At 44.1% G+C, this 24,459-nt stretch overlaps 1 protein-coding gene across 1 annotated transcript in view; it reads left to right on the forward strand.

Annotated features, from left to right (window-relative positions):
* Positions 1-11,810: 11,810 nt before the first annotated feature.
* CHRM2 (cholinergic receptor muscarinic 2) overlaps positions 11,811-24,459 on the forward strand; it is a 103,600-nt gene continuing 90,951 nt past the window's right edge. The window contains exon 1 of the mRNA XM_054223522.1: positions 11,811-11,919. The gene's annotated coding sequence lies outside the window, so the exon portion shown is untranslated. The remainder of the gene's footprint in view (positions 11,920-24,459) is intronic.

Below are 24,459 nucleotides of genomic sequence, written 5' to 3' on the forward strand. Positions count from 1 at the left end.
TAACCCATGCATTAAATGAAATAGATACATGCCTGGTTGCTGCACTCTTAATAATTTCTGCTATAGCACCTTTTCCACATGTATCTTTCCCCATGTTACTTGAACAACTTTAATTAGTAATGTCTCATAACACTCCTTCGAGGGAGATAATCACTGTAGTGATTTTGCAGATTAGACAAGGAAGCCAAGACAGATTGTAGCCTATATTTTTGTTAAGTGCTTCAGTTTTTTAACAACTAACTTGAAATACCAGAGCCCTGATTCTCAGTGTTAGCTCCTCTGCACAACAGCCACACACATTAAACATTCAGTAGTTCAGCCAGAGCAGCCTTATGTTTGGTACCATATACCTCTCCTTGAAGGAACTGTTTTGAAAACTGGTGCTTAAGTGATTCATTAAAGCAATAATCCTGACTCCTGAGCATGTTCTTTAATCCTTGAAGTCCAGTTCAGAACATAACATCTCTATTCAGGAAAGCAACTGATGATCTGCTAACCTTTAAACAAAACTTTTGTGCTGAACATTGAGGACTCACTTAGGTGTTTTCATGAACTGATATTCTGATTACACCATTGGGAATCATCATAGAACACCCCAGGTGTTACAAAAGTTATCAATAAACGCAGACCCTAGATTTGTCTTTCATATGGAAATAGGAATGAAAAAGCCCTCTCCCTCATGGTTTACGAAAGTAGCCTTTTTACTTGGATCAGTTGCTGTGCACAAATTCAGCTTTAATGGTAGCTATAATATTTCAAAAGCAGTCATGCAAAATTAAATAGATACAATTAATTGGAATAACAGGGCTAGGCAGTTCAGGTACACAGGTATGGCAGTTCCCTGAAGAGACAAATCGGGAGCAGAATATTAGCGATTTTTACTTTACTAAGTTTGCACCAGGAAGTGATTTTTTCTAAAGGTTCCAAAAAACTCTGACATGTGAATATTCTAAGTGGCTCATAATGAAATGCAACTAGATTTACTTCAATGTGTTTGTCGTTAATGTCAAAAAGAGTTTATCTCTTTGCTCTGGAGGAAAAAAACACACTTTCTTTTTTCTAGGGGACTTATACAAAGTTCTACTGCATCATTGTTGGCTCCACAAATGATCCAAGAAGGAATTGCTCTTAGCAAAGGCTATTCAGTTTTTGAAATGTGTGTGATACCTTGAGGAAGAGTACAAACTATAGTAATTTGGTATTGGTGGTTGAAAAGATAGTTTGATGAAAAGACACTGTTTTGACCTAGCAGAAGTCCACACTGATAACTCATAAGGTGAAAGAACATATGAAAAAGTAGATTTTAGCTATTTCTCATTCTAAAGGTTCATACAGGAATTGGACAACAACGGATCCAAATCTCCATTTCTGTGTAAGATTACCACGTGTTGTGATCTATAGTTTTACTGGATCTCCAAACATTACTAGAAGTATGCCTGCAAGAGACATTTCTAAAGTGCTCCAGAACTCATACAGTTTGCTGGCCAAGTTTGACCACACATGATTGATTGCTCTTAATAATCATTGCAGCAATGTGGAACTTCATCTGATACCTCTCTCTTTCTAATTTAAAGGCTTATTAGAAAGGCTGCTTATACTTGATTTAATACCAGCTTGAGCTACAAAACTATTGTCATGCCTCCTCAAGAGTCTGTTCTTTTTCAGGCAAAGCAATTCAACCAATGGGCTACTGCACAGGAATGTAAAACCAAAAAATTTTAGGGTGTGCAACGTGTAAATACTGCCAGAGGGTCCATACACTCTATGTCTGCTGAGTCAAACTGCATCATAAAATTTTGTTGTTGCTTTTATTAATATAATCATTATTAAACAATCTTATTGTCAGGAAATGGCCTAAAATAATAGAAGGAAGCAAAGAATGGCTTCTTATTGTCAACTTGCATAGGCATATATCACCCTTTCTAGACTGGAATAATGTGCAGTTTTCAACAAAGGATGCAAGTAAATTCTCCAGGGAGCTTAGGAATATACTTCGAGGGTTTTTCTGTGATGATAATGAAGATGAAGAAGGGAAAAAACATGACAGGATTTTTAACTTTTATGGAAAGATATTATTGACTACAGTTCAAAACTGCACGGGAAAAAAAAAAGATAATTTAAAAGTAAAGAAGTGAGTTATGGAATATGTGACAGTAACTTACTAGTTTTATCTAGATTCTAAAACTGAAGTTTGAAAAAGCTGTAGACATACAGCTGATATAAGTCAGTACAACTTTGTTGCACCTGCTAGAAATAGAAAGGAGAGGAAGTCTGAGCAACTCCGTTTGGTGGACTTTTTTTTCTTTCAAATAATAAGCAGATAAGAGAGGTATGATATACTAAAGAAAGTAAGAGTTTTAATTTTGCAATTAACCATTAGTAATAAAAGTGTTTACAAATTAGTTCTGACAAATAGACTCCGGCAGCAGTTCAGAAGAGTGCAGCGAATTGAGAAGGGGTTTTGTACTGAGCTGGAAACAATAGAAAAAGTGAATAAAGGTGAATACATTAACAAGTTTGGTGGCTGAACAACAGCACAGTGAATGAAGATGAGTGTTAATAAATACAATGCATTAGATGCTGGAGAAGAAAAAAACCCAAACATACTGATGTAATTTGCTGACGTTTTTCATTTAAACATGAGTGACACAGGTATAATTCCAGACAGATTAGCAAACCTGTGTATTTAGTGTTCTGCTAAGTAAATAAGGCAGAAGGAACTTAAACAGAGAGGTTTACACTGATTTATGAAATAACATTAGGCAATCATATTAGAACATTGTATCTAAGTGGTGTGGTTTCATCTGGGATAGTACCTGCTGTAAAATGACCTTGTCTCAAGAAAGGTACTATAGAGGGGGATCAGAAAGGGAAAAAGAATTGGCATGAAGCATGAAAAAAACAGAGCCTTGGCTGAACAGAGGGTGAAGAAAAAATTATGGAATCCTTACCTTGGAGATTAAGGGCATAGGAAAGAATATGGAAAAAGTAAAAATCCAGTGAATAATTGCAATATGGGAATTTGGGATTCCAAGGTGGGAAATTGCTGTTCTTGCCAAATCAGACAAAAAAAAAAAAATCCACCGTGGCAGAGGCCATCAGCTGAGGTAAAAGGTATCAACTTCAAAGCTCATAAAATAAAATAAAAAATTTTCACAAACTTAATTCAACTGTAAAACACACAATTACGCTGTAGTAGTCAAAACTGAGGATTATCCTGAGCCTGAAAACTTTGCAAGGTTTAAAGAATAAGAGGGTATTTCTAGACATACCAGCAATATCCTAAATTATAATAGCAAATGCTAAGACAAACAGTAGAAGAGACAACAAAAGCCATGCAGGAGAATTTATGCAGCTGTAATTCTTTGTGATTAGAAGGAGACTTCTTGGAGGAGGCAAATTATCTCATGTCTAATGAAGAAACTACTTCGCACTTTCTATAGAAATACCCAATTCTGGCCATTCTTGGAGAAAGGCTGCTAAATGTGTTAGTCTACAGATTGGGAATTATTTACTTTCCTCATGCTGTGAGTCTGAGACGCACAAAAAAATTCAAAAGAAATTCCAGCTGTGAAGGAGAGGAAGTGAAAAATGTAGAGACAAAGAACACAGAACCCAATTTAAAGAGCAAGGCAAACAAATAAAAGATGTATTTCTAAGTCCATATGTAAAGAGGATAGTGAACTGTACTGCAGAAACTGCAAGCTGGCCCTTAGAGAGCTGGCACACCACACAGAACCCTAATGATTTGGAAGATACCAGTTCAGGTACTGAAAACAGAACAGTCACAACCACATGGAATTTCACCTGAGCCAGTAAGCCCTGCTCCATAGAAGAATTAATTAGAGAATATTGTGTCTAACTCTGTGTCTAACCACAGAAGCACTGCTGTCTCTGATGGCTCAGGACTCCTGGCACTGTTTGGTGCAAAGCTTTGGTGAGTGTGACACTTATGTCATTACCAGCGGGTGAAAGGAAAAGGATAAAACAGTGTGGTATTGTTCCTGACCATGATGAGTGATGTCTGCCCCAGCACGGATGACAAATGGAACTCCTTTCACTCTGATTCAAATCAGTAACTCACTAGGCACTAAGGAGAAGGTGCTATCCAGCATACTTAATGTCAGGTTATTGTTAATGTCTGGTTTTAAGTTAAGTTGTTGTTGTTGTTGTTACTATTACTGCTTGAATGCTCATCCCAACTGTGTGTTATGTGTGACCACCGTTGAACTGGCAATGTTCTTCTCCTGCAAGCATCACTGCTCCAGTAGGTAACAATAGACACAAAATACAACACTTTAAGGAGGAGAGAGACAGAGAAAACAAGAATCCCACAGGAAAATGCTCACTGGGAACCTAGGAGGTGTGGATTCCACTCCCCTCTCCCCCCAAACTGCATTCATTTTCCTGTTTGTATTTCTATTGGGATGGATCTGAGCTGCCCGCAGAAGCAGCTTGCTAAAAAAGTGATCAGGAACTCCTATTTTAACAATTCTGTTCCTGAATTTATGGGCTTTGGATGCGCTTTGAATAACCATTCACTCCATACGTGTGTTTGGGTGAGTAGTATCAGCACTAGAGAGACTTTGTACGAGCCCTGTGGCAAAATCAGAAATACAAAGGGGAAGTGTCTACAGAGTTACACTGCAGGAGAACTTGGTTCCTTGGCTTGAACTGCTTAAAGAGCTGCCAGAGCCCTTGACTTCATGCCTCATGAAGATGAATCCTTGAGTCTGTTTGTAAAATAATATTTTGGGAAAAATATTTCCCCCAGAACTGTGAACCTCTTTAAATCTCTTCACAAAAAAACCAAAATTCTCAGCACTCCTCTGGAGTCACTGGAGCTTTGCACATAAACCTGCCAAGGGTCTAGCTGCCCTCAGAAAAATTTGCATTTGAAATACCTCTTTGTCCTTCCCCAGTTAATTAAAATAAAAAGAAGTGCATGGACTGCCTGACTCCTGCCTTCCTATGTCCATACACCATACCTGTGTATAATGCAAGTGAAAAGGACAGGTTTCCAGTGACTGAGGCTCTCTGCAGAAAAGTTCCGCTTACACTTTTGCGATAACACAGCTATTTACTTAGAGCCTCTACTGGAAGGAGCTATTTATAATCCTGAGCTTCAGCTTACTGTGTTCTTCAGTGTATGTTAGAGCTTTTCTGACACTTCTAAAGGACACGATGAAGTCTTCCTCATTTCTAGCCACTGACTCCAGCTAATGGGTACATGCAATGCACAGAAACAGCCCTCTCCGTTTTCCGCAGGGAGTCATCTTCCAAGGAACACAGCATTAAAAACAACAGATGTGACCTCAAAGAAGATCACACCAGATGTGCAGCTCATTACTGGTTTACATTTGCTTGAAGAGCTGCAAACACGCATGAGAGCAACGGCCGTATGTGCAAAGGTGTGTGTGCGCATGCGTGCGTGCACACACAGACACATGGACACACAGACAGAGGGACCCACAGACACTTCAGACACAGGGACACAGAGGCAAAGAGACACACGGACACAGGGACGCAGTGACACAGAGACACACGGACACAGGGACGCGGGCACGCGGGCACGCGGACACACCGACACGGGGACACACGGACCCACGCCCGGCGGCGGGCCGGCCGCTCTCCAGGGTGCTGCAGGCGGCGGGTCCCAGCTCCTCCGGCGGCTTCCGCGGCTCTGCCCGTTGGAGGATTTTCCTATTTTCTCCCGATCAGAGACACTTCAGGCTATAAGCTCCTGAGTTTCAGGTCAAGGAGGGCGTGTGATTCTAAGGTCAACATAAAGTAAAACTTTTATGCAGTAGATAACCCACTCCACACACACGCACACAATTTAGAGGATTTTATTTAACTCTTGGCCTTTTAAGAGCCTTGTGGCACAGCTGTAAAACATATCCTGTTATAAACACAACAATATGACTGCTTGCCCCTTTGTTAATGCTTTTTAACTCCTATATCACATAAATTGAGGCCGTATTCTTCCTCTTGTTTTCTTTCTCCTGAAAGTCACTTTTCTGTCTGCACTCAGAAGTATGTCTGAGAGCCTTGAACACATGCTGTACTGTCATTTTCAGCAGCTGTCTTTCCAAGCCTGGACAAAGGTGACACAGGTTCTCAGCAAATACTTTTTGCAGATTGTTTTGAAACTGTGTTCGGATCTGCCCACCTATATATTTACTCACCTGGGACGCTGCAACTTTTGCAAAGAGCAATTATTCCTACAGAAAAAAAAATCAACCCACCCTGCAGATCTGCAATTTATAGGGCTTTATTGATAGGCAAACTACTTGAATGTTTACATTAAAAAATGCCCCCTCAGCTTTGCTGTGCCTAGTGGGATGTTCTTCCAGTTACTGTGTTTATCCTTAATAAAACAGTAGATTTGATTTTCCAGTTCACCACCTAGCTGCTCTGCACGAGAGGGGATCAGTTTGGCTTTGAAAATTAGACTCTGAGACCTGGCTAAACCTGCTGGGAATTTCCGTTTCATCAGTGTGGTCTATTTTCAATAATTCCTAGTATGTTGGGCTTTGAGATTCAAAGGGGCCACAAAAACACTGTCATCATGCAGGGGGGGACTGAAAGAAAAGCTTGATGACTTTCTCTTAGTAAGGCAGTGCTTAATGTTGCTGGTGGCTGAAAGCAACACACCTCCTTGCCAGCTGTGTTGGTGGGCTCTGAGGTTTAACTGGGAAGGAGAAACTGAGGTGCTCTTACCTCCCTTAGAATTAATGATATCCAAGCTGTGATATGTCAAGGTTTCAGTGCCTTCCCCTGGCAGATCTAACTGTGCTTTATAACGCTCCTATGGAAATGCTGCTCTGGACACAGCTAAGTGATTACGTACCCTTTTCTGTTAAAGGTTTGACCACCAGTTAGTTTAACTCATTTAATTTCCACTGGTAAGTGCCTATTAGAGATTTATTTGCATGGAGTCTGACTTGCCGTTGCCTCCGTTTGGATTTGTTCCTTCCTTTCTTCTTGCTCTCTGCAGTCCCCACCATCCGGATGATTTGCTGTTGCGTTGTCCCATTCTTGCCAGCATTTTCCCATCATCTGTCAAATGCCTGCCTCCCCCATGTGCAAAACCATTAAAATCAGCTGTTCATTGCAATGCTGGAGGTAAACAAGCGTGGAAGCCCCAGAGATGGCTAAACAGCAGTAGAGCAGCGTGATGGGTGGTGGCGAGCACAGCCTGTAGCCAGGGGACCAGGTGCAGCAGCCCCGGGGCCTGAGCTGGTCCCTGCTGGGGGTGCAGTGTCCAGCTGGGCTGGGTGAGTGCCACTGCCTCCCCGTCTCACTTGACACCTTGTTTAATAGCCTGGCTTTGCTTGTGCCAAGTGCCCATTTGCAGGCATCCTTTGTCCCAGAGAGAAATTAGGGCTTCTCCATGATCTTCCTCACCTCGTTGGCCTAAAACTTTTGGCAAAAACTCTAAGGAAAGAGGTGCCCTGAATAAACGTGGCTATTGGAGCTATTTCTTTCCCCTGTGATGTGACGTGTCTGCCTCCAACAGGGACTGGGGAGAAGATCAAACCTCCAAAGGGAAATCAAGCATTTTAGTTTGCAGAGCTGGTTGTCTCCTGGGCTTGTTCTCTCAGTCCCCTGAGAAAGCCATCTGTTGGCTGGGAAGCAGGTCACCTAAGCCATGGCAAATGGGTTGGGAGGTAGCTGAGCCATCAGGATCCCCTCCATTGGGCACCCACATGTCTAAGGGTGCAACCTCCCTCCTCCTAGGAAACGTGGCAAGTCAGAAACCATAAGCGAGGGCAGTGGGGCTGCTTTTCTTAGCCATCCTTATCCACCTGGGGATAGATAAAGGCTAACAGGAGGGAAGATCTCATCTGCCTTGGCTCTGGGTGGACATGAGTGCCTCTGCAAGTGAGAGGGAAGCCGGCAGTTTCACCTGGGGTCTGCCCTTTTCTCATAACCTGCTAGTCCCAGCCATGTTGCAAGGGGGTAAAGGAGGTGTATAGGGGCACTGAGGAGGGGGGAGTAGGTGCTGTGGAAGTGTGGGGACAACCCGCCCAGGGTACTTTGTCCCCGGCTCCTCTGTAACCTCCCTCGCCCTTGAGGGGACCTTGAGTCTCTGCAGACATCTCTGTGGCCCCCAGGTATCAGGGCTGCACTCCCCCTTGAGTACAACAGAAAAGATCACGTTGGAAGTGGTCGCCGGGGACCTCTTTCCTCTCCAACCTTTGCCCATCCAAGCTATAGAACCCTTGGGACAGGGTGCTCGTCCTACCGGAGCGCACCCCAGCAAGGCGGCTCCATGCCCGAGGAAAGAAGCAGTCTTTTGGGAGGCGTGTAGCTACAGGCAGGGACACGGCCCGCAGCAAAGTCTTTACTAGAGATCACTCGGTATCACTGGGTACGGATGCGATTTCTTTTGGAAATCTCCTCTCTCAAAGTTGCTGTCTTTGCTTCCCTTCCCCGGGAGCATCTTTTGGTCCCTCCGCGGCAGGAGATCATCATTAGCAAATACTCTCTTCCTTATGCGCTTTCCTTTTTGTTTTTGGTTTTTTTTTTTTTTTTTTTTCCTGCGAAGGAAGGGCTAAGCGCTTTGTTCTGTGGTTTTACGATGGATTTATCTCTACAGCTGTTTAGCACACTGTAAATGACTCGGCTCCCCCTCCCTCCCTCCTCTTGCATGAGCACGGGACGAGGGGAGGAAATGCGTTTTAAATGTTTTAAGCTCGGGAGCAGCCTTTTTTTCCCCTCAGGAGGTGTGTCTAACACGTAGTGCTCTGAAGAGAGGAGCCGGTAATAACAGATGCTCTGTCAAAATTAAAAGGCGCTGCTTACCACGGAGTCACCGGGTGCCATCAAGATGTATCTGCTGAGATTGATTAAGAGCAGGGCTCCGCGGGCTCAGGAAGGCAGCGCTGCGCACACGCGTTTCGGCTGGGGGGCTGCGGGGGGGAGCAAATCTCCACTCACCCCAGGCGGGCTGCAGACAAGGCAAGGTGGAGGCGGGGGTCACACGGCAGGGTTTCCAGCACCGGCCTTTTATTTCCACGCCGGCGGGGGCGGGGGGGGGGGGGGGGGGGATGCGTGCGAGTGAGAGGAGCTTCTCCCCGGCTCGGGTGAGGTTTGCACGGAGGAGGCTGCCCCTCCGGCCGTCCGAGCTCTGCAGCCGTGAGACCATACGGCGCTGAGCAGCATGGCATTGGGGGGCCCCCTGCAGCTGGGTACAGCCGAACCACAGCCACAGCCAGAGCCCGCAGGTACCTCCTGCCATCGCTCCAGCCGCGGGAAGCAGCGAGCTGCTAGAAGCGGGCCTTGCCCCGAGAGCTCTGCCCCTCTCCTGCGACGCCACCCCCTCCCTGCTCCTCCCTTCGCGAAGGGCTGACTCGTGCTCGCGGTTATTGAACTCTAATTAAATCTCCGGGACTCAACGTGCACAATCAAACACTCGCGACGTCGCTGGGAGGGAAAAAAACAACAATAATAATAACAATAATAAGCAGAAGAGGAGGCGGACATTGTCCCTTTTGAGGCTGATGATGATCTTGATTAATGAATGTTAAACTATGTTAAGCACCAAGGTCTTGGAGATGGCCCGTGGGAGGTGCAGGGAGTGACCGGGCTGTCTCACAAAGGACAAGAGCTATGGGGGTTGCTGTCCCTTGCCCCGGCATGGCTGCACCTGCGACAGATCAGACCCAACAGAGCCATAGCCTCCTCATAGATTGCTTCAAAACTCAACTGTACCAAATCTCACCTGAGTTGCCCAGATAGTTGTCTCCTAACTGCTATGAAGTCCATGCTATGAAGTCCAGGCAAAGTTTTCTGTGAGGGCTAAAAAACCAAGGGACAGACATCAGGTCCCAGCTGCCTTGGTGCTCCCGAAGAGCCACAAGTGATCCAATCCTCAAACCCTATGAAAGTGCGTTCAGGTAGAGAAACATAGATTTGTGTAACACGGAAGCATGAATACCTCCAAAATTCAGAGTTCCCCACCTCCAAATTAGCCCTACCACCTGAGGCAGGGGAAATACCCACCCTACGGCCGAGCAGAGTATTTCCAGAGTCCTGCTTCCCTGAAAGGCACATCGCCACATTACCCTCTTGGGGATAAATCCACCCCTGAGATTCTTCCAGGAGCGATAGCTAAATGTATGTGAGTAGTGTAGGCAGCTTGTCTGCCTGGGGCAATCCCAGGCCAAGAAATATTTTCTGCAAAGTGAAGGAGTTTTTCGAGTGGAGAGGAGAGGAGTGGTTGGGCTGTGGGTCCATTGGCCCTTCAAGAAGAGGGATGGGGCAGGGGAGGCAGGGCAGGCAGCAGCCAGAAACCAGGGTCACCTTCATAAGGTGCATCTCTCTCCCCTTGTCTCTTATCACTTTCCCCCTATTATTGTTTAGACAATAGATGAGATGGGTTCCCCTCTCCTGCTTCCCACCCTGACAGCCCCTATCCCAAGGGAAAAAAGCCTCACTCCAGACCTCAAATCAATTCCGGTCCTGGAGAGAGGCAAAGATAGACAAATCAAACCTGAAGACGTTTATATCTAGATTATTTACATGGAACTGGCCAGTTCCCTTAAGCAAAGTAAATACTTCTCGGCTTAGTGACTATTAGTTAAAGGTCAATGCTTTACACCCAAGGAGAATTAACTCTTGTTCACAAAATGTATCTGTTTCCCCGAATTAGTTTGTCATTGTGCTGGAGAAGCTTTCCATGAATATTTCAGCATAATAATCAGTTTAAAAAACCAAACTGAATTTAGTGTAACAACATTTTTCCACAGTGCATGGAGACTCTGATGACTGCAATAATCTAAAAGCAATATCTTTCTCTCTTTCTCCTGCTGTATGTCACTTTAGCCTTACAACTATCATGGAACTGTGAAAAAAAGTAACCAGAAATAAAGAGGAGAGCATTGTGGGGAAAGATGGGTAAGAGGTAATTGAAAAAAAAAAATAATCGGCTCTGATGTGCAAATTGTAGATAAAGACTTCTGATGAGGAAGAGGGGAGTGTCTGATGAGGAAGAGGGGAGAGTGTGTTGAGAGATAACAAGAAGCAGTAATTTCTATTCAGCAAAGCCACCAAATCAGAGAGCAGTGCTGATCTTATTGGAGGAGAGCCTTCAACAGCAACTAATCCTGTCATATTGAAAGAAAATTGTAAATGTTCTCTGCAGAAATTGCCTGCCCATTGCAGCTAATCGAGCCCGCTTCGCGCTCTCGCACACCCACACACCACACACCCCTGCAGGCGGGCAGCAAGCGGACCCACAGCCACAGCACCCCACAGCAAGGACATTCGCCTGAGATGCTCACCTAGGCGCCCCGTTTCCCTCCCTCGCCACCACCCCCACGAAGGTGGCAGCTTGCCCTCATTTCCTCAGAAGTGCTGGGGGAAGTATGAATTATTACCAGCTCACTTACGAGTCCCAGCTTCTGCTATTTTTAATTTCTCCAGTTTCGTCCACACCGTTAAGCCAGGTTTGATAGCACTATTGCTCTAGTATTTTTTATTTTTTTTTTTTTAAAGCTCAACTTGGCTGAACTGAAGCGGAGATTCCCAAGGGCCAGAGCCACGGAGGGTGTGCGTGTATATGTGTGTGCCTGTGCGTGTGGGAGGGAGAGAGCGAGCGAGGGAGAGACAAAAACTCCCTCAGCCCGGACAATGCCACCTCTTGTTTAAAGCTTCCAAACTGTTATTCTTTCCCCCACCACACACCCTCCATTATCACGGTACCAAGTAATCTGTCTTTCCCCCTCACCCCAACCCCCCCTCCCTCCTCTTGGAAGATATGGAAGAGAAAGATAAAGCGGCTGCCGCCGGGCTCTGACTGCGCGCAGCCCGCATGCCTCTGCCGCCACAGCCGGCGCGACTCCGCAGCCGCCGCTCGCAGCGAGCCGCTTACAGCGGGATGGGATGCAACTTCTGGTAATTGGATCACAGGTAGGAAAGCTTTGGGTTTTACTGACGTTTCCTCTGTGTTTTTTTTTTTTCATTTCTTTTTTCTTTCTTTTTTTTTTTTTCTGTTTTCTGTCCCCCCTCCTTTTCTTCCTCGTCCTCTACGCTCCTCCACTTCTTCGCCGCACCTAGGATTTCATCCGCTGCTGTCATAGGAAAGCTCCCGCCAAGAAAATAATGTCCAAGTAAACGAGCTTACGTTTTGCTTCCTGGCAGAAGGAGCAGAACAAAACATAGGGAAACTTTTGCTGGAAAGGTCCATAGCGGTGCGGGTCAGCAGGGAAAGGCAGCGAGAGGAGAGAAGGCAAACCGATTGCCCCCGACACAGAGCCTTCTTCTCCTGAGTTACAGTTGTGACATTAATCCCAGAATCGAGTCTAGCATGGTATATAGCGGGGAAGGAGAGACGCAGTACCCTGATTTATAGAAATCCCCACATTTTCCTGGCGCTGTCCATAGGTTTTTTTATGTAAATGCTGCATTCCAACACACGGACATCTCCCGGATTACCCTTCCCAAATCCCGCTGTGACATGCTTGTTGACGACTCCTGCAAAATGTCACCGGGAGCCGAGAGCGGAGCCTTCCCCGGGGAGTAGAGCCTGCCTGCGGGGCGCACTGGCTGGCGGGCCGGGAGGGTTAGAAACGGGACGGGAGGGGGATATCCCTGCCCTGCTGGGGACCATGCAGGGATGCGGGGTATAAGGGGAGGGGAATTCCGCTGTGTCAGTGTGGTCCCTCGCCCTTCAGCATCCCTCCTGGGGAGCGGGCGCCTGCCCGGGGTCAGTGTCCGTCTGCGCTGCCTCAGGTCTCCGGTCCTGCCTCGGGGAGGGGGAGCGCGGTCGCGGGGAGCAGCCGAAGGCGGGGAAGGTGTGGGGTTTCCCCGTCTCATTTCCGACCCAACTTCCCTGGTTCGGTGCCCCTGGGTCCCCCGTGCGGCCAGCGAGCCGGATGCGGCGGGGGAGGATGCTCCAGGGCCGGGTAACGCTCGCCCCGTTCCCCCGGCAGGATTGTGCCCCTGGCAAGACCCACCCGTGCCTCCGGGTTCCTTTTCTTCTCTCTTTTCTCCTGTGGCCTCTGCCACAGGGTGCTTGTGGCCAGAAGGAGCGAGTTGATGCCTTGAGAGGCAGCTCAGATCAGGCTGTGGGAGAAAAACTGCCTCCCAGAAACAGCTCTGGGGGCCGAGGTCCTCGTGCCCCATCCCCCCCCCATTTCGGAGCCTCTGGAAGGGCAAAGTGCTTCTTCTCAGGTCAAAGCCGAGACCCCCACCTCTCCGGCTAGTGCCGCTCTTCACCTCGTGCCTTCCTACTGTTCTGCTCCCTCTTCGTGCTTGCTGGCTTCCCCGGGACTGCCCGAGTGCCAGAGTGATGCCCCACTGGGGGAGCAGGTGGGAAGCAGCAAGGCTTCTCCCCTCTGCTCGTCTCCCCGCAAGGCAGCTGGGCTGGAGGGTCCCTGCCCCAGCTGGAGAGGAGCTCCCGGCGGGAGGCTTTGCTCACCACATCAAGGCCCGCTGCCAGCTCCGAGGGGAGGCTGACAGGGCTTGTAACTTCTTCTCACAGGCCTAGGGGTGGGTACTCACCCCTTCACTGGGGAAAGAACAAGGGACTGTCCCTCTGTCCCCCTGTCCCCCATAAGATTGTTTTCTCCTACTACTTTAATGTGCTAAAGTAGTGCTCCTTTAGGAAAAGGAGAGGTAGCCTTTTCTTTTTTTTTTTTCAACTAGAAGAGGACACTGGGGAGAGGGGTAATTCTTATTGCAAATCTAGCCAGAATAGCATCTCTCCCCATTTGTATGTCAACCGGTGTGTTTTCACACATTGGCTTGTCCCTGTCCCTTAAGGAAGGTCTTCCCTTTGCAGAAGGAAAAAAGGCAACGGGGAAAAAAAAGGAGAGGGGCAACCTCTGCTTGACAACCTGCTTTTGCAATTTTTTTGGGGAAAAAAAAAACCAACCAAAAAAAACCCCCACAAACAAAAAAAGAGCAACAATGAGGACGGTTAATACAGGAGATGAGAAGTATGTATGCTGTCTGCTTTTATGGTATTGCATTGCCTACAACCACAGACCCTGTCTAAATACACACCAGCCTTGATAGTATGGTTTATGACACCAGCCGCTCTCGGTGACTTGTCTATAAACTGCATTAAGCTACACAGAGTACATTCCCTCTCTCATTTAGGCTCTTTTTGATTATAACTTTGGTTGAACTTCCCCTTTGCAGGATCCCTGGACTGCAAAAGCAGCCCTGTTTGCTTTTGTATCAGGAGAGCGAGAAGTGCGGTGGGCTCACTGACTTGGCAAGCGTGTGCCCCACTGAGTTGCCCACTCTGCCCCTGCCCACAGCACTCTGTGATTTCTGCATTGCAGTCAGCTCGGGAAAGGGGCTCAGTACATGGGGAGGGGGGTCTAGAATGTCCCCAGGTTGCTTTGGACAGAGGGAAAAATAATAAAAAGGAGATGTCATGCTCTTCTCCCATACAAATCCAAGATTTTAAGTAATATCCTGTACCCAAAAGGTTGTTACTCTGCATCTGGGCAGAGGTTTGGGAGATCTGGACCATCGTGATCGGGAATGTTCTGGGGAGGTGGAAGGGGCAGCAGCTGTGCCCTGCTGTGCCATCACCCAAGAGGGGGACCAAGATACAAAAGGGAAAAAACAATGCCACCACTTAAAAACAGCATCTGTGAATAAAAGTATATTTTTTATGTTCAGTTCATGTTCAGTTTCATGCCCCACTGTCACTTTGTTTTTCACCTCTGGGCTGACTCCCTGTCTACGTTTTGTGGCTCTCAGTCTCTCTCAGTGCTAGGGTCTTTCAGTCCATTGGGTGTCTAATTCAATAGTTTTTTGAGGACATCTACTATGAAATCCCCCAGTGTTGCTGATGCAGTACCAAGTGGTTACTCTGCCCCACTTCACTCCTGTAACCCACTCACCCGTTCACCCAGACTTTCTCTTCTCCACTAATATCATGACCTACATGCAAAAGACTTATTTTCTGGTCCCAGTTTCCATAGCAATGCAGCATCGGGAACACAGACAAACCAGTAATAATGAAGCATATTCCCTTTCTGTGAAATCAAGACTGCTTTGAAAGTTGAGTTCAATTTAAGGGAAAATAGGGATTTGAGGAGAGTTGGATTTCCGGCCCAAAGCCCAGATCTCTGCACCCCCTAGTGCCAAAGGCAGGCGAGAGAGAGCATCCCTGGACATAGGGGACATGAGGCTTGATAGTGAATTACAGAGGAAGGAGAGAAACAAGTGGTATGAGATAAGGACTTTCCCCCCAGTGTCTGTTTCCAGCCAGCTCTTCCCTTTCTAAATTCCAAGCTACAAAAAAAGGCAGGTGGCATTCAGCTGATCCTGGTTCAGTTACCCAGAAAGCTAATGCTGGTGTGTGGGTTAAACTATGGAGGAAGAGATATGAAGAAATTAAAGCTGGGAAGCCCAATCTGTATCTGGCCATTTATTCACAAATTTGGGATTTCTCTGTCTTTGAGCTTTACAGCTCGCAGCGACTTGCAGCTAATTCTCAGAGATTTGAAGTCACTGAAGAGGATTACTTCACTTGTGAAAATGCTGCCCTGACCTTCTATGGGGTCTTTGGGCAGGGGAATGGGTGGACAAGAGTAATCAGGCTAAGGAAAGCTGAAGGGGCTTAGATGCAGCTCATATGAATGACAGGGATAACTTTTTCAAAAATGCTTGTAGCCTTAAATCTTAAAAAGCTGAAATTGTATGGTAGCATTTCAGGCCCTGTTAAATCTGAGCCTGGATTCCTGTCTCTAAGAACCAGGCTGGACAAAAGACCAGGCATCGAGAACCACTGTAACTAAATGAGACAACTGGCACACGCCCCACACACCACCCTACCTATATTTTCCAGTTCCCATATTTTGGCAAAGATAGGTTTCAGTTTTGCCAGGGTGTCCATGGCATTTCGTGGGTTGGAACTGCCCAAAAGATGCGGAGTTATCTACTTGCTTGTCCTCGTCCCACTAGCTGAACACCAACCTCCTGTGCCTAGCAGATTGCATTCCCAAGCGCTCCGTACCAAGCTGAGTGGGGATTGCTTAGTGATTTATCCCACTGCCTTCCTACATCTTCCCAATACAAGTGGGCAGAATTAAAAGATGAGGCCACCCTGGAGTTGTATTAAAAGGCTGCATCCCTTTCCCTTGGGCTCTGAGCTTGGTTCTATGTAAAAATGCTTTAGGCTGTGGAGCTGCCTGTCATTTTGGACTGTCTGTCCTACCTTTAAAGCTGGATCATTAGCTATATGTAACATCATCTGCTCCCTGTAGAGAGAGATATGTATCAGCAGGCGTTCCAAAGACACATCTCTCCTATAACATGATTTTAAGTCCCAAGAGGATGGGACAGGACGTAGTGAGTTTCATCTCATTTCCATCAATAACTTCCTAAAGAATGCTTGCCAATGAGGCTAAGACAGGCAGTGGGATTTCAGTAGTCCATGTGTTCCATGTATTCATTTTTAAGAATATGATAAGGATAAAATGAAACAGACCATCATTTAGGACCAGCTGCTTTGCTGAGAGACTTCTGTACGTTTTCATTTTGATGAGATGATCCTCTGATTCCTGTCTTTTCAGTATCTCTTTTGACTCCATGGGCTAGATTCTCATCTTAATTACGTTCTTTCAAATCAGAGGTGACTCCACTGACTTTAATTATTTCTGGTTTATTCTAGTGCAATTGAGCTCAGAATTTGACTTTCACAGAAACATAGTAAGTGTTGTAATTAGAATATGCCAGTGTTTTGACAACTGTTCATGGAACAGCTCTATTTCATCAGTCTCTGCCTAAAGGGAAATGCAATGTGATAATGGGCATTGGGAATAGTATGGGGCACCTCTAACAGTGACTACAATAAAGATCTCTACGAGATGCCACAACACAAATAGGTGAGAAAACCAGCATCTCCCAGGGTTTTCCTCAAGCTCTTAGAAAAGCTCTGAGTAAACTGTGGGCAGGTGTGGGTTTTTTTAGGTCTTTGTTCTTTTTCTTTTTTTTTTTTTTTGAGAAAGAGGTGGAACGGAACGAGACAAAAAATATCTTCATAGATCTTTCTTCTGAATCATTGTGAAAATTACTGTTGGAAACCAAGGAGATAAAATAAACCTAGTCATTTAAAAGAATTCTCTTGCTTAGTAATTTCTCTGGGTCAGGATTCTCAGGTAGTCTGAATATGTAAAGCTGTCTTGATTTTGGTGGAGATAGGATGACCTGCAAACTCTTTTTTATAATTTTATAATCCATTTTTATAATCCATTCCAGCATGTGAGAAGTAAAAATTAACAAAATCTGTCCATGGGAAAAAGTAAGCCTCTGGTACAGCCCGTAGCATGTTCACAAGTTCCTGGGAAATTTTCTCTCGGCTTTGAAATGAATTACTGATGTCCGTTTTATACTCATCTATCTCATATTTAGTCAATTAGAAAGCAAAGTGGTTGTATATTGAAAATGATTCACAAATTTGTTCATGAATAATGACAACAAGCTCATTCTACTATGACTTCTGAGGTCATTTAGTGCAAGCCAGTGACCAATGATTTATTCATGAAAATATGCATACATCTCAAAAGTTTCATGAACGTTAGCATGAATAATTAACAGATATTGTGTTATTTGTTATCATTACTCATTATTTTCCTATTCAAAAAGGCATCAGTCATCCAGTTAAAGACCATTAGAACATAATGATTGCAACATTGGATCAGGCAGGTATTTTGTCTTGTCCAGTATAGTGTCTTTATTAATGTCCCTTACCACACGCTTCAGAGGCACGTGCAGGGAAAGCTGCCCTAGATAAATGTGCTTCCCTGAAGTAAAATGTTTTAATACTCACCAGTTTGTGTTTGCTCACTGCCCGGAGACCATTTCCAAATGAAAACAAGGTACCCGCCTTCCTCATCAAAAGAAGGTTCTAGACAAACTGCAGCCATACTCACAGGCCAGATAAGCAGCTAATCAGGTTTTGCCTCCAGTAAGTTCACTACCTTAGTGATAGCATGTAGCAGTGATTTCAGTAGGTTAATTACATATTTTTGGGGGAAAAGCACACTCCAAGCAGCCTTTGATCTATTTAAATTAGTTGTCTTTCAATGTTATTGCTACCTCTCTTTTATGTGACATGAAAAGGCCAACAGGAGCACGCAGTTCATTGTATAGGTGCCATTCATTCACTCAAGCATGAACATTCTTTTTCTTTTCTTCTTTCAGACAATCTCAGGGTTCCCAATCACTCTGCATGTCTTAAAAATGACTAATTCTTCCATCTCCTTTTCTGGTGATGGATTGACCAATGTGGACCCTGTTTTCTGGATGAGAACTATAGGCTTATATAGTAAAACTGTGTTCATTTTAACAACTTTTACTCGTTGCACTAATGGAAACTTTCTTTTGTTTGTTGGGGTTAGGGCTTTTTTTTTGACTGCTGCTGTAATTGAGCAGAATTTGCAACTGGGTTGTCCACGGTGACATCGATATCCTTCCTTCAGTGGTCACAGTTGGCTTAGAGTGCAGGAAGGTTTCTAAGTATTTCACTCCACCCGTGAGTGTTCTGTATCGGCCAATATTTATTTCCATTTGCGATGTGAATGCTAGGTTCACCTGACTTAACTAGCACACTCTGAAATACTTCAGTCCTTATTCCCTTTATCTGACAGCAATAATTTCAGTAAGGAAGTTATACATGGTGTAAAATCTTGGACAACCCAACGGTTAGTATTTTACAGTGAAAAATGAACACTCTTGTGTAGTTCCTGCTTTCTCTCTCTTAAACAGTTTCAACTTGTAATAATAAGCTACTTCTTCTGTGTTTACTTAAATTCTTTAAAGAAAATTTGTCAAAGGATTTAAGAAGATACCTATATATACACATTTATTGAGTTGTTTTTCTTGGTCTATTAGCTTGATCCTTCAAAGAATACACAGAAGAGACATTTCTTTGAAAGAAACTGATTTTTTTTTCCTCTCCTGTATGTAATTCTAGTTTTTGTTAATTTCAATCAATTAACTTGAAAGTAAAATAAGACTTTTCAGTATATAATACCTAAGATCAATCCAGTGCCTGTCCTAAAGATAGGTATGCTAGCTGCTACCCTCCAGTCCTTCTGTAGCGTATCTGACTTCAGCGACAGCTTGCGTATTTTTGCTATCAGTGCAGCCACTTCATTTTCAAATGCTTTCCAAACTCTTGCATATATAACCATGAGGTCCTTGTGACATGCTGCTATTTAGTTTATCAGTTTGTTCCAGTGTTTCCCCTTTCAGCGTTTCACATTCTGACAGCTCATGTCCTTTCTTGTCTTGAAAAAAATAGGTCTAGTGTGGACACTGGCACAGCATCATTTGTGAGGAAGATTGACTCAAATGAATGGTTCAGAACCTCCGCAAAGTCCTTTTGCTCATTACTTATTCCCATTACCCCCTGGATGTGCAGCAGATCCCATTGGTTCCCTCTTAAACTGGGTGAATTTAAGACCTTTCAGAAATGTCCTGCAGTTCCCCCCTCCCAAGCTCTTGTCAGTTAACACATCCTTGGCCCTCATCTTTTACAGCCGACGTTTTGTTAGTGTTTTTTTATAATTTTCCTCCCTTAGCCAGGAGCTTCACCAAAGCAGAAGTGCCATTTCCTGAAAGTTAGTTGCTTGGCTCAAACAACCTCTTGGACCTTAACATTTCACAGTACCTTTTTCTTTTTTCCTACCTTGCCTTTCAGTTTGCTTTCTGCATGACTTCACTGAATCAGAAACTGTCTGTTAATATACCTGTTGCTTTGAATCTATGGATTTTATGTTTTTTCTTCTTTTCTTTCCTTTCCTTTTCTTTCATTTCATTTTCTTTTATTTTTTTCTTTTTCTTTTTTTCTTTTTTCCCCCTATTCTCTTTCTACTTCCAGTACTTTTTAAGCAGATCGCTAATTATTATCGGTTTTAACCTCACGGTCTTAGCGTAGTAATAAGTTCATTACTATTCAGTGGCTTAACTGTACCATTTCTTCAGCTACTTAAGACTAAGTTAAGAACCCATAATGTTATGTTGTCCAGTTATTCTAAAAATCACTTAGGAATATTTTTTTTAAAACCTGTTCGTACCAGTTGATCTACCAATGTACAGGTGGGTGAAGTCACCAATGATTTCCTTTTTATTAGACTTAGTTGCCTCTTCGATCTCTTTCCACATAACCCATTGAGTATCCCAGACATTTCCTGGACTAAGTGTGCTAATGCTTTGTGCAAGCATCAAGATTTAATTAAAGTAGGATATTTTTATGCTGAGTAAGACGGACCCAGATCAAGGAGATCACAGATAAGATCCTGACCATGCCACCATCCTCCTGCCTGACCTTTGACAAGTTCCTATGGCATGACACAAAGCCTGCTGAGATCAGAGAGAAACTCTTGTTACCTTTGGGCAGGCTTTGGCTCAGCTTCCTGAGATGAGGAAAGTAACTCTTCTTGATCTCAAGATAGTGTTGTGAGGATTCAGTCGCCGCAGTTTGTCAGGTATTGAGGTTTCGCTGTGGTGGTGCCACATGAAAACAGGAGCAGACAGATTCCATCCAGAGGGGCTTTTTTTGCACAGGGGTGTTGTAAAGTTGAGCCTTTTGGAGCTGATTATCAGGAAAGTTTTAGTTCAGAACAGAGGATAAGTTAATATGTTCAGCATCCCTCCAACAAAAATGTACTGAAGCTTCTAACTGCTCCAGATCTTGGTGAGGATTAAAAGGATAAAATGACTAACATGGCCAGTTTTAGCTGGAGGAAAGCAGATCTCATAATATGGTCTTATTTGGGGAAAAAAAAAAAAAGAAAAAAAAAGAGAGAGAGAAATAAATTAAAGGCAATGTTTAAGGACTAGATCTAGAGAAGAGGACTAGCAAGGGATATGTCTTCTCTGCTGTTGCTTTTCTGTGCTTAGATTAAGCTGCAAACTGGTCTCCTGATCTGTTACTGGCATCTTTCACCCACACTAATTTCACTTTTCTAGCAGTGTATTCTCAGCCGATGAAAGCTGTCAGAACATGAGTGACATGAAAGGAGAGGCCATCACCAAACAAAGTGCTATATTTAACCTGGCAGTGTCATGCCTTCTCAGGTCTGACCTTGAGCCGTAGCAGTGAGGATATAAATGGGGCATCTTGGTTGTAAAGTTTATTCCTTCTTAAATACAAGGAAAAGCAGCGAAGAAGGAAGGTAATACAAGTTACCCTTCTACTTTTGACATTTGTGATAACCAGCACACTTAGCTGCCACTAGAAGGAAAGAATACATGAAGGGCTCACTGTTAAATTCTCATTAAAAATGTCTGTTTGATGTCTGCAAGTCATTTTCACAATCTCATCCACTGGGAGTAAATGTAGGGATCTTTGCTGAAAGGTTTTGACATCAGAAGCAGTTCCCTGCAAGGAGTATCATACTGTTATTATTCATTTTGCAATGTGATTCAGTAAAGGCAAAAAAACCCAAAAGTATACAATTGGAAAGAAACAAGGGAGGAAAAAGAAAGAAGAAGAAAAACATTTTGTCTGCTTCATTTGTAGAAAGCTTGTAACTATCTCTCCCTTTCTTTAGCAAAGAGTGAGACTGTCTATCTCCTGCTTTGAAGCACAGGGGAATGCAAACTATCTGACTTCAAAAACCCTAGACAACTCAAGTATTGCCATTATTTCAGATGACAAATTTCACAATTACTATTCCACATTATTCTCTTTAATGCCTCTTAAAAATCAAAGTGGGGTGTGGAAATAACATAACTAAAAAAATGAGGAGCAATTTTCTTGTTACTTCATTCGGACAATAGTGACAAGGGCTGGATTCATGGTTTCACCACAGGTTGCTGATGAGACCATGGACAAACTCAGCAATCTCCTGGACCTCAGCTTGTAACACGGAAATTGTACAAAATAGCATTTGCATTCTCACGTGTTTTGTCTGCCCTTCCTCTTCAGATTTGAAAGTGTTTGGCAGAACTCCTGTAACAGTATGCACAGCGGAACCTTGCCTAAATTTGGGCATCCATAGAAAGAAATTAATAATACAGTACCTTTCAAGCATTCGGTTGCTTTTTATTCCATATGAAAATTAGCTTATAAAACGGACTCGGTCTTTCTCTTCTTTAGAGAGTAAGAGCCTTTCCATTCACCCAGGGGGGTTGCTGGTACAGGTAGTTACACATTGAATACCTCTCAGAAGCCTCTATCTGGAGCAGGTCCGTGACAGATCTGCTTTAACCCTGAGAGCAGCGCTGCCCATGCTAGTGCTGCAAGGGTATGGAGAAACTGGGAAAGGTACACAGAAAGATGGAAAAAATGGGGAGAATCACCTGCCTTCCAGAGACGAGATGTTCAATAGACTAGGACTCATCATCCCAGAAATGATATGACTTCTGAGGAATAAAGGTAGGTCTGAGCAACCTTGAAGAGAGGAAGAAGGTGAACAGGGGACCATTTCAGTATTTTCACAACATCAGACCCAGAGCCCTCAGGTGGATATTAACAGGCATAAATTTAAAAAATCACTGCATGGTTGAGCTGTGGCACTTACTGCCCTATGATGTTTTGTTGATTCCAAAGGTATAAATGAGTAAAAAATGATCAAACAGGGCAGGCTACTGCAAGAAAAACACTACCAAAAGTTTTGTGATTCTAATAAAGTCACAGGGTCAGGGACCCCCCCATCACTACCACCAATTCCTTTGCCCTAAGAAAGGTATGCTGTAGTGGTGTCACTGCATGCCTGCTCCCTTTGCTACTGGCCACTTTTGAGAGAGGATAGTGGGCAAGCTGGCTTAGGGAGAGCTGCTCTTGCACTCGGAGACTCACTTGGAGTCATCAGGGTAGTTGTCTTCTTTGGACAATGCTCAACCTGTTTTACTTTTGCTGCTCACCAGAAATTTGTTGTCTTTCTTGGCTAGGTGCTTACCAAAACAGCCACAAGACACTTTGGAAAGTTGTTTAACTAATGCCCGACTTGCCAGAAAGACCTCCTACAAATAAATTCAAAGATTCTTCAATTTAGTTGCTCATTGTAACAATTGGAAATTTTTAATATACACGTGGTTTCCAGGCAGATCTCAATGCCGGTCACGAAGTAAGCATTCTTGCCCCACTGACTGTAACTCTGATATAACAGCCTGAGATAACCTCCTTGCAGACATGCTCCTCTTTCGGCTTAATGCCTTTGTGTTCCCTTTATAGGTGTTCCCTTTACAGGGAACCAGTGAGTTGAGAAAGGGAAAATGTGGTCACAGCTCTGCCTTTAGTCTCTCTTTTCATTCAGTCTTCTACTTCCAACAAGTAAACTGGAACAAAACAGCCTATATACACCAAAAATGAGGAAGGATGTGACAAACATTGAGAGAGACATTTGCATCCCTGTAAATGTGACAGGAGAAAGCCTCCCTCGATAGTTGCATGCGTACAATTTCTTACCTCATTAGAGCAGACCTGCCCCTCCCAAATGCCAAAAGAGAGATGATTCCTTCTTCTTGCTTTTCACTTGAAAGCTCCGAAATCACAGACTGCTTAAAGCTCTGTATCATTTTGTGTGCTGTATCAGGATTTAGACAACAGCCTTTTAACCAGTGAGTCCTAGGAAAAAAAAAAGAAAAAAAGAAAAAAAAAGAACTTTACAGAATAGAAAACTAAAGCTGAACTTAGGATGAAGGAGATACTTCCTGAAGATGATTTCTACTTTGCTGAGGTCTTTTAGGTCTTTAAATGGTGGGACATGGGTTCACTGGAAAGCTCTCCTGGTCAGAGTTTTCCTGTTATGACCATGGTCCCGTGAGAACCACAACATCATTCTTTCACCCATGCAGGATTGCACTGTACTGCAATTGCGTGCCGATCTAAAGGCATGAACTTAAAGGTGAGTTGAAAAGCTTTGAAATGAGCAGAAGCCAAGCTTTTTGTTTGTTAAGAAACCCACACAACAGCAGCATTAAAATTACGTTTCCAAGCTCATAACAGCTGAGGCCCCCACATTTTCTACTGAATAACTGTAAAAATTATTTCAGGGTGCTTTGCTTATTTAAAAGTCAAGCTGTTAGTGTATGTACTTGACTATGGCTTTAGAAATCCAAGTTTAGGTACAATATTTTTGACTCTAAGCCAAAATCTTTATCAAGCAAAATAAAATACATCTCAAAGAAAATATGGGCTTTCTTCCATTCTATCTGGAACCTAATTTCTTTCCTTGCTGCCCACAAGGCTGTAAAAAGCTGCAGCTCTGCTTGGGCTACACTTCAAAGCTATTTTATATACATATAGATGACTGCAAAATACTGAAGGCAGAGGAGAGCCAGGCCCATACCACACAAATTAGCAATGCAGTGTTTGTGGGTTTTAGAAACCAGTGAGCAACTTTGCAGGTAGATGATATAAGATTATGGCAGGTCCCAGTGAGCTGAAGTTTTTTCACCTGACAAATATTTCAATGGCATTCTCCAAGTTATTCTGCAAAGAGGACAAGGGAAAGAAGTTAAGTTTGGGGACAC

Source organism: Rissa tridactyla, chromosome 1 (genome assembly GCF_028500815.1).
Source record: "Rissa tridactyla isolate bRisTri1 chromosome 1, bRisTri1.patW.cur.20221130, whole genome shotgun sequence".
Lineage (NCBI taxonomy): Eukaryota > Metazoa > Chordata > Aves > Charadriiformes > Laridae > Rissa > Rissa tridactyla.